At 30.4% G+C, this 9,746-nt stretch overlaps 1 long non-coding RNA gene across 1 annotated transcript; it reads left to right on the plus strand.

The window, feature by feature from the left end:
- Positions 1-676: 676 nt before the first annotated feature.
- LOC124894433 lies at positions 677-1,299 on the plus strand. The gene is made up of 2 exons (XR_007051172.1): positions 677-818; positions 911-1,299. It is a non-coding gene; the product is annotated as an uncharacterized LOC124894433 (long non-coding RNA).
- Positions 1,300-9,746: the final 8,447 nt, after the last annotated feature.

A 9,746-nucleotide genomic window follows, 5' to 3' on the forward strand; every position in this document is an offset into this window, starting at 1 on the left:
TTTAATCGTTTACTATAATATCTTAATATTTAAATGACATATGAATATTAGGATCTATTAAAATTCATCAATTAATATAGTCTAAGTGGAGATGTTAGCCAATACCATTAGATTACGGTGATTGAATTAGTCAAAGGGTATGCTTGGTAAATTAATTATTGTGTGTAACATTACATTTCTATGCATGTAACACTTCTTCGTAATCTGTAGAATTTGCCTTTTTCCATTTAATATTTATTTATAAATAAAAACGTATGAGACTCATCCTATACATATAGCAAGTTAAAGAAAAAAAAGTAAAATCACGCATTATGAAAATTATTATGTATGTTATATCATATGTTTTTTTATCATATAATTATGTGTCCCGTCTTCAAATTATTCACAACTCTAGCAAATTTACAATTAAAAAAATGAGACTCTTACTATTGACTAAGTCTAAGAAAAAGAATAAAATAAAGTGATGTGTTACAAAAATTACTATACATGTTATCTCTCTTTTTTATTTTAAGTCAGTTTTTGGTGTCTTGTTAGGCCCTTTTATAAATTAAAAAGAAAAAAGTGTTTAGCCTAAGGCCATAAAACATTAGAAAAACAAAATGAAAAGGTACACAAATTGGGCTGATTAGGTCTAAGCCCACTTGCCAAAAAGACCTAACTATATAAATGTTTGATACTCTATACTTCATCATCACATTTCTTATTTTCCCTAGCTCCTGTCGCTGCAACTCCCACTTTCTTCTTCTTCTTATTCTTTGAATCGTCAATGTTATTGTTGATGGTGTGTTGTTTCATAGAAGAATAGTCAAATGACCAAGGTAAGCTGCTTACCTCTTTCGAATATGTGATTTTGACACTTATTTTTCTTCTAAAATCTCAATCTTCGGCTGGTTGGGATGTCTCTATGCAGTGATGTTGAAGGAGGATGCCATTCAGAGTTTCCAATTCTTCCACAGGTGAGGCTCTAGCACATGCATTCATTTTTTTGTAAACCCTCTTCCCTTACTAACTTCCATTGAATTTCCATCAACAGATGACTAATGGACATGTTGTTTCTTTGCTAATTTGGGCTTGTAGATAACCTTCTATGCTTAAGAAAAGATATGGCGTGCCTTCCCTATGTTTTTGGTGATTTCTTTTATGTCCTAATAGAGATTAGCTAATCTGATTTAGCAACATTATATCATCTGTCTCTTTTGTCATATGATAAATTTCTAGTATCTTCTTTAAATATTTCCAACGTAACTATAGCAAATTATAATTTTGTTTAGTACAAAAACTAATTTACTTCATTTACAATTAATTGGTACCCATCTATTTAATGAAAACTCACCCTATTCTATACTCTCCAAATTCGAACAAAACACAAATAATTATGCATATCCCACTTAGTATCTTCTCATTTTTTTTTATATATATACACATTACAAATTGTAACATCATCATCAAAATTGATAATTTTCTACAAGTATTAAGGCATGGCTGAACCAAACTTTAAAAGAGTTCATAATAGAGTAGAATAAGAAATTTTGAAAAACTAAGATCTGAGCAATTTGATAATGAAAATCCTCCAACTTCTCCTATATTTTATCCTAAGAAAAATTTGAGATGAAAGTGGTGATTGATGAGAAATCTAATAAGCAATCACTAATTTTTTGTTTTGCATACTGCTCTTTTCTTTTTACTATGTAATGATGAGAGATAACTTTTCTATGTTTGAAAATATTATAAATTTTAAAAACTGATTCATTACATTTTTAAATGACATGTTCCTATGATCATAAAAATGTCATGGTATGTATATTTAAGATTATAAGATATAAGAATACTTTTGATACATTCTAAAAGGTTGTTTTCTCTTTCTTTAATTCCGTATCTATTAAACTTCGTCATATAAAATGAATAGAAGGTACACAATTTTACTTTCATAAAAAAGACCTAATGTACACCTCAAGTATTAAAAATGATCTTAATATAACCTTGTTTTAGGTGTTAAAATATTCTTCTCTTTTATATATAGATTCTATTTTACCCTTTCACTTAACAGAAAACTTTTTAAAAAAACTATTAGTATTTTCAATCAATATTTGGCAGTTTTTTATTGGTCGAAATTTTAATTAACTAAAACCTTAATAATCTCCAATCCCAATCCGAACCCCACTTATCATCCAAGATGCTTTTTGGGGACTTACCTTAGTAGAAAGTTGATAAATCTTTGGTCAAAAAGTATGGTAGAGTTTTTACTTGAGAAAGAACTTTTCGTTTTATGTGATTAAAACCATTTGACTTGACCGAAAGTTTATTTAACATTCCTAAATTTAGAATATCTACATAGTACATCAAACTCTATGATTATGGCATGAAATCTGAACCATATAAGAAAGGTTTCTAATGATATTCAGATGATAGATAGGGTTGCTTCTTATTTCCTCCCACTAATCTAACACTGTAAAAATTATAGCTAGACATATAGTAGAGAAGGAACCTTTATCTTACTGAACACCTACATTAAAGTAAGATTATCATCAAATTTATTATAAGTCCCTTTGTACCCTTGATTAGCAGCTAGTAGTTGATTATTTCATCTAGTGAGACTGAAATCATACGTGATATTGTTCACTTTTGATCAAATTTTATTGTTACCAGGTAAAATTGATTGACCACCAACTATAGAGAAAGGCTATAAAGAAATTTATAATCATTTTGATGATAAACGTAATTACATTAATATGGCTATTCAGTCAGCTAATGATTTCCTTTTCTACTATATATCTAACTATAATTCTTAAGTTGTTGGATTAGTGGGAGGCAATGGGAAGCAGCTGTATTTATCATCTAGATATCATTAGGATATTATCTCATACAGTTCTGATTGATTGCCTTATTCATGGAGTTTGATGTACTATGTAGAGATCTAAAATTTAGGAATGTTAAATCAATTTTTGAACAAAATAGTTTAGTAAAATCAAATAGTTTTATTCCCACAAAATAAGTAGTTCTTTCACAAACAAATACTCTACCACACTTTTTAAGAAAAGTGATCAATTTTCTACAAAGGTAAATTCCAAAACAAGCATCTTGGACGGTAAGTGAAATTTGAATTGGGTTTGGGGGTTATTAAGTTTTTAATTAATTAAATTACAAACAATAAGAAACTAACACGTATTAAATGAAAATACTATTTCTTTTAGTTTCTGTTAAGTAAAAGGATAAAACTAGAGTTTGTAGGTAGATGGTAAGGATATTTTAGAACTCAGAGATGGAAGAATGGTATGTTAGGATTATTTTCAATACTTGAAGGGTATATTAGAATCCTTTTTTATTCTATTTCTCCGTCATTTATGTACTATTTTCAAAATGATGATTTTCTACTGATGCAGAAATAGGAAGTTCCCTGAATATGCTATTGAGGATTCATCAAACGTACTTAGCAATTGAAATTGAAGTTTTTCTATTTAATAGAAAAAGTAATTTTCGTATATGTCAACAAAAATTCTTTAAAGGGTATGTATTAGAGTCAGTTCAGTATACCTACTACTGATGTATTATACTAATACGTGTATAAGGTACTTACCTATTGCAAGACACATTTCAGTATCTTCATATGTCCCTATATGGTGTCTATCTCCTATCTTTCTCCTGTGTGAAATATAGAGAAGATGAGGAAATATAAGCTCTCTTAGATTTGTGTACATGTGTTCTGCGTATCAATTTTTTTATACTACTCAATTTTGTTAGTTGCTTATTTGGGATTTTTGTTTAGAGGTTAGCAGCCCCATATACATCGCAGTGGTATATAATTTGGCGCGGATGGATACAAAATTTTGATTCCAATTACTTGCTTGATCTATCCATGCATGTATTCAAATAGATAAGTTGGTTCATGTCCATGTATGATTTTGGATTACTATTTCTTAGTGTCTTTTTTATTTCTCTCCACAAATTATAATCGTAAGTATATTTTCATTCAAGTAATTTGCAATCAAGTTAAGTGTTTCATCACATACAAGTATCACTTACTTGCCCCATACCTTTCGAAAGTGGAAAACTACAATTAAAAACTCAATTTAAAGGGGAAGAAAGGAATTCTACTATACCCAAATTAAACTTAATAGATTGTATTAACCTTTTATTTCAAGTTGTGTTAAGAATAGAACAGAACACAAAGAGTTTGTTGAAATTGTATTGCTAAAATTAGGGGAAAAGAAGCATAAGAAAATGGAGAGTATAAATTCAAAACATGCATTTGAAAATCAAGTTTTTGCGTATTTATATGTTGCAAACAAAAGAAAGAGAAATATAAAAAACTACAATCTTCAATATGCAAGACATGTATGCCCTTGTCTTCAACTTTTAGTTATTATTATGATTTCTCTTCAATTTTTGGTGTGTGTTTTAGTTATATTTTTTAAATTCTGGGTTGGCGCTTCTCTTCATCCTCAATTATTTCTAATGAAAGAAGACTCAATTCTTCTAGAATAGGATCGCACTTTTGATTCTTCTAACTAAACTAGATTTGGTTAAAAGATCTATGGAGTTTTTCTTTTCAATTATAAGAAATTTCTTGATTATGGGTCTTTGTTGAATAAAGATATTTGAGGTGAAATACAAAACAAATTTTGAAAATTGTATTCCAAAAGAAAATTACTATAAGTATTTACACGAATTAATCAATCAATTATGGCGTATGCCCAAAAGAAAAGAAGGATTATAGTGGAAATTATTTGTGAAAGGTACATACCTCCATTTAACTATCCTAAACTGAGCCCGAACTCCCAACTAATAAAAGCATTTAACTATCCAAAACTGAGTCCAAACTCCCAACTAATAAAAGTAATCTTTCTGCATTTGTGCCCTACTTTATGAAGGAATTTCTCAACTACTACATTAAAATTTTGCATATATCCATATGGACTATGATTAGTAACTAGGTTGTTCGCAAGATGGGAGCATTAGAAAATTAAGATAACTATGGTCTTATCTTGAATAAATAAATTATGTTACTGTGAGTTGCTTCATCTTTTGTTACTTTCTCCTTGCACCTCTCTTGGTTTTCAAATTTTAAAGTACGTTTATCAGTTGAAGAATATGAATCTAGATGAGTTGCTTTTATGAAAAAATCATTTATTCTCTTGAGAATTATGTTGATGCATTTATGCTTGAAATGTAATTTAAACGAGTTGTCTTAATGAGTAAGATGTTGGATTGTTTCTTCCACATTTTTTTTAGTCAGAATATGCTAAAATTATTATATTTGTATAGATTAAAGATTCCAAAATAATTATATTTGTATAGATTAAAGATTTTTGTTTTATTGATTTCCACGGGTATATGTTCCTTCACTGGCATAGTTTTTTTCAGATTTTGTCCTTACAGTTAAGCAAACTTTTACTCCTGAATTATCTACTGTTATATTTTAACGCATGAGATGGATTCAAAATTTACTTGTACGAGTAACGATTTAAAAACCACATACGATCTTCTCTATGATGCGTACATAAACTAGTTAGTTTTAAATTTCTTTTGTCTTGATTCTTGCTTTTATTTTAAATCTTGACTTATCTATATGAATTAAGGCTTTGAATTTATATTCTGGTATGGCTGTTATAGTGATAGTTCCATTAAATTTTAGTTTTCCATTAGTTTTGTTCTACTTCATTCGTTTTGGGATTTAATGTATAGACTTACAATTTCATGTATTCACTTACAATGGCATTTAATGTATGCACTTACAATTTCATTCTAAAGATATAGAAGGCATTTAGTGTTATCACCTTTTTTTCTTTTTTAAAATTATTTCCCTGCATTCCCTAATCAAAGCCACCTACTATAGGTTTACTTGTTAATGATTGATTATATTTGATAGATTACTTTTGGAAATAATTCTCAATGATTTGTGAAGATGTAACACTAAATTTAAAAAAAAATAGTATATTGAAGCCGCTAATAAGTTAATTTCAAAATTGAAAATGAAATAACTTGTAAGTTATTGTGTAACCTTCAAATACTATAACAAGTTTGATCTATACTCAAAAGAATGTTATCTATCCACTTACCTCTTGCTAATCGAATTACTGTTTGGTAATGGAAAAAAACAAATATACGTAATTCTAACTAAAGGTATATTATTTCACCCATGAGGTAGAAGTGTGTAGCGCTGACTAGATTTCAGTTGTAGTTGTTGGGTATACCGATTGAAATCAATTAGTTACCAATCGGGCTCAACCCATATGGACAACAATCTGAGATGCCATGATATGAATGAAGAAAGGAAAATTTGGTTGATTATTTTTTTTAACAATTACGTCATATATCAGTTTTTTTGGTTATTTTATTACACCACCAAATTTAATTTTTTCAAAACAATTAATTGTTTTGGACTTTTCGTTGATATCGATATGATCTGATAAGTTTTTGATGATTTTTTTTAAGATCCATCTTAAAGTCATACCATTTGTTTAATACGTGATTAAAAAAAAAGGAGAAAAGTTACTGCAACTTTCATTTAGCATTTACTATTTTTGTCTTAGTCTTGGTAGCTGTTGTTTAGTCCTTAAGTTTCTCTTATTAGTTGAAAGCACTACTGAGTTAGTGCCTATATAGTGCAGTTAGTACCCTTTGTTTTTGCATCTTTAGTTGAGTTGTAAGCTATTTATAAGAGTTTATCAGGGATGAATGATATAGGAAAAAAAATAGTCTTGCGATTCTAGAAAACTCTCTACCATTCTATTTCCCTGCTAGTTTTTTTTTTCCTTTCTAATATTTTGTTCTTGAGTGAGCTTGAGATCTTTTCTCCAACATCATTGGTATCAAAGATAGGTTTATATTGTAGTGATCTTATTAATAGTTAAAAAACCCATGGCTTCCAATGGAAATCCATTGAACATATCTCAGTCTTCCATCCCTGTTTTTACAGGACAAAGTTTTCAGTTCTGGAGAGTCAAGATGAAGACTTTATTTAAGTCAAAAGATCTTTGAGACTTGATTAAGACAGGGTATGCAGATTCGAATGAAGAGTAGTGGCTGAAGGAAAACAAAATAAGGACAGAAAGACTTTGTTATTCCATCAACTAGCAGTCAATGAAATGGTGTTTTCCTGAATTGCAGCAGCCACAACTTTGAGGATAGCATGGAGAATTTTATAAAATGAATTTCAACGTTCCTCAAAGTAATAGTTGTAGAACTCCAAACTTTTCGTGTCAAGACCTGTGCCGAGGCCCTGGCCGCGATGAGCATCCCAAAACATGATGGCCCGAGCTCCCCTTTCTATTTGGAAATCATAAATATCAGTCATAAACAATAAAGAAAAATGCAAAAAAGTAAACGAATGGAATCATAGTCATGTATTGAATTCAATTTAACAATACAGACTGAAATCCATAAATATCTAGATAACATCTACTTCAGTTTGCAAAATCTCTTATACATCAAAAATTAACAACTTGTCTAAAACTGGGACAAGACCCCCGATAGGACCATGAATGAAAATAAAATAATAATGACACGTTTCAGAACTAGGCCTATCAAAGTAAGGGAGGCTCACTGACTGCAAACTTATGACAAGTCAATATACTGCTTAAAGAGACCCCAGGACTGTGTCTCAGAATCCTGAAATATTGGAGGTCAAAACAAATGTATTGGTACGCAGAGCAATCTAAAAGAATATGCTTTAATAAATAACATAAGTGAGAGAATTTTATGAAAAAAATACATCATCATAAACCATTTGAAAATCCATGGTCATAGTAAATAGGCCTTTAAAAATAGTTCTGTAAATCAACTCAACATCTTTGTCTTAGTTTTAAGCTAGGTGGTATGCCCTAATATTCCACAGACTATGTGGAATCCGCCATTGACTCGTCGGGTAAGCCCCCAACCCAAGTTTGCCGCAAGAGTTGGAGTTTCTAAGTCTGATATGCCACAAGGCACTAGGACAATGTATAATCCCTCTTGGGTACAAAATATCCCGTATCGGCAAAATACGATTTTCGATAATGAGTTATCTGAACTCGTGCCTTCTTTGGGTAACCACCTAACATCTCTTAAGCCCATTTTAACCTTTTCTGAACATGCATATTTAATAACTCAATTTTGGAAACATAAATGAAATTTGATTTCTATTCTGTTCTGAGTATGTTTTGACATTATCTGTTTTGGTATAATCAAACCAAGACTTGCAAGTCATATCTTCTAAGCCATAAAATATCATGTTCCAGTCTCTTTATTCAAAACATAAATTTTGGGACTACCATATCATTAAAAAAGTTCAAGAGAATTCAAATTTTGTAACCTATGTCAAATTATGCGAAGACACTCTCTTTTCAACATTTCAACAAACATGTGGTGGTCAAGTATGTTGTAACAAACCATGCATTCTCATTGAATCACTAATTTTCATTAATATTAGAAAGAATCACCCTCTCTTTAGTTCATATCCAAAATCAAGTCTTAAAAATAGCAAAGATATTTGAATTATGCTTCTCAATATGCAATTTAATAATGCACAACATATGAAAACAAAGGGTTTTATAATAAGAGAGGAATTAAAATTCTTCATGCTCTCTCTTAAAGTTTAAACCATCAAAACACATGCATTCATACATTTATATATATACTAACAAATCGAGATTAAGGTAGAGGCCTAGAGACCAAAACTTTGTTAATAAGAAAGATTCATATTGCATGATTGTAGTTGAAACTTAAATACCCTTTTGTAAATTCATGATTACTTAACATGTAAATGTTATTGAAACAATTTCATCATGCCCAGGTATTTTAGGATAACCCCACGTACCTTAGATTATAAGGTATAAAGTGTAGAACTTGAATCTAGATTTGTTCCTTGGAAATCTTGGACTTAAGGATTGATTTCTGTAAGACCCCACAAAATTCTAAGGTTAGTTCAGTCCATTTATTCTTGTTAAGGGGGTCCCATACTTAGAAGGTTCATCTAAGTTTTCAGACATAGTTTATTTTAGCTTTTGAAAGTTCGCAGTCTCATTTCGTGACTTTAATGTCCTTTAATGGTTCGTAATCTTGTTAATTCATGACCAGGAAGGTTAATAGGAGTTCCCAAAAAAGATTTAGATTTTTTGTAACTTGTTTAGACACATTCGGAATCCCAAAATAGTGGACGTACAAGATCTTGGCACATCGCATCGCCAGTCGCGTTGGTTAATGTTGTTTCTGGTTGCCAGGGTCAAAGTACTGAGGTTCGACATGATGATGGTGCAATGCGTTGACTATTGCATTGATGCCATGAAGCACCGCAACGCTAATATCGTCGATGCCCAGTTCTCAGTCTTTTAAAAGTCGCGTCCTCAGAGTTAGTTCAGCCATTTTCCCATGCCCTTCAGCCCTTATAACTCGAAATTTATCCCTGTTTTGGCTAATCCTATTCATTATTCACAAAATCCTCAAGAACAAAACCCTAGGCCTATCAATTCAAGACTCAATTTCTAAGGGATTCCACTATCAACCTTCAAGAATTCACAAACTAAGGTATGTCAAGTGTTCATTCTAGGGTTTCTTCCACCCTTGGAGTCCAAGAAACTTTTCCAAAAACTCAAGATAATGTTTCTAATTAATTTCATGATTTAGTTTGATTGTGTTCATGACTATTATGTTAATGGTTTCTCTAGTTCATAATTTAATTGCAATATCTATGTGAAGTAAAGTGATATATGTGTAGCATCATGTGAAACCATGTTAAACCCTTGAAATTTGTCAATGAAAAAGTGAATTAT

Source organism: Capsicum annuum, unplaced genomic scaffold (genome assembly GCF_002878395.1).
Source record: "Capsicum annuum cultivar UCD-10X-F1 unplaced genomic scaffold, UCD10Xv1.1 ctg74046, whole genome shotgun sequence".
Lineage (NCBI taxonomy): Eukaryota > Viridiplantae > Streptophyta > Magnoliopsida > Solanales > Solanaceae > Capsicum > Capsicum annuum.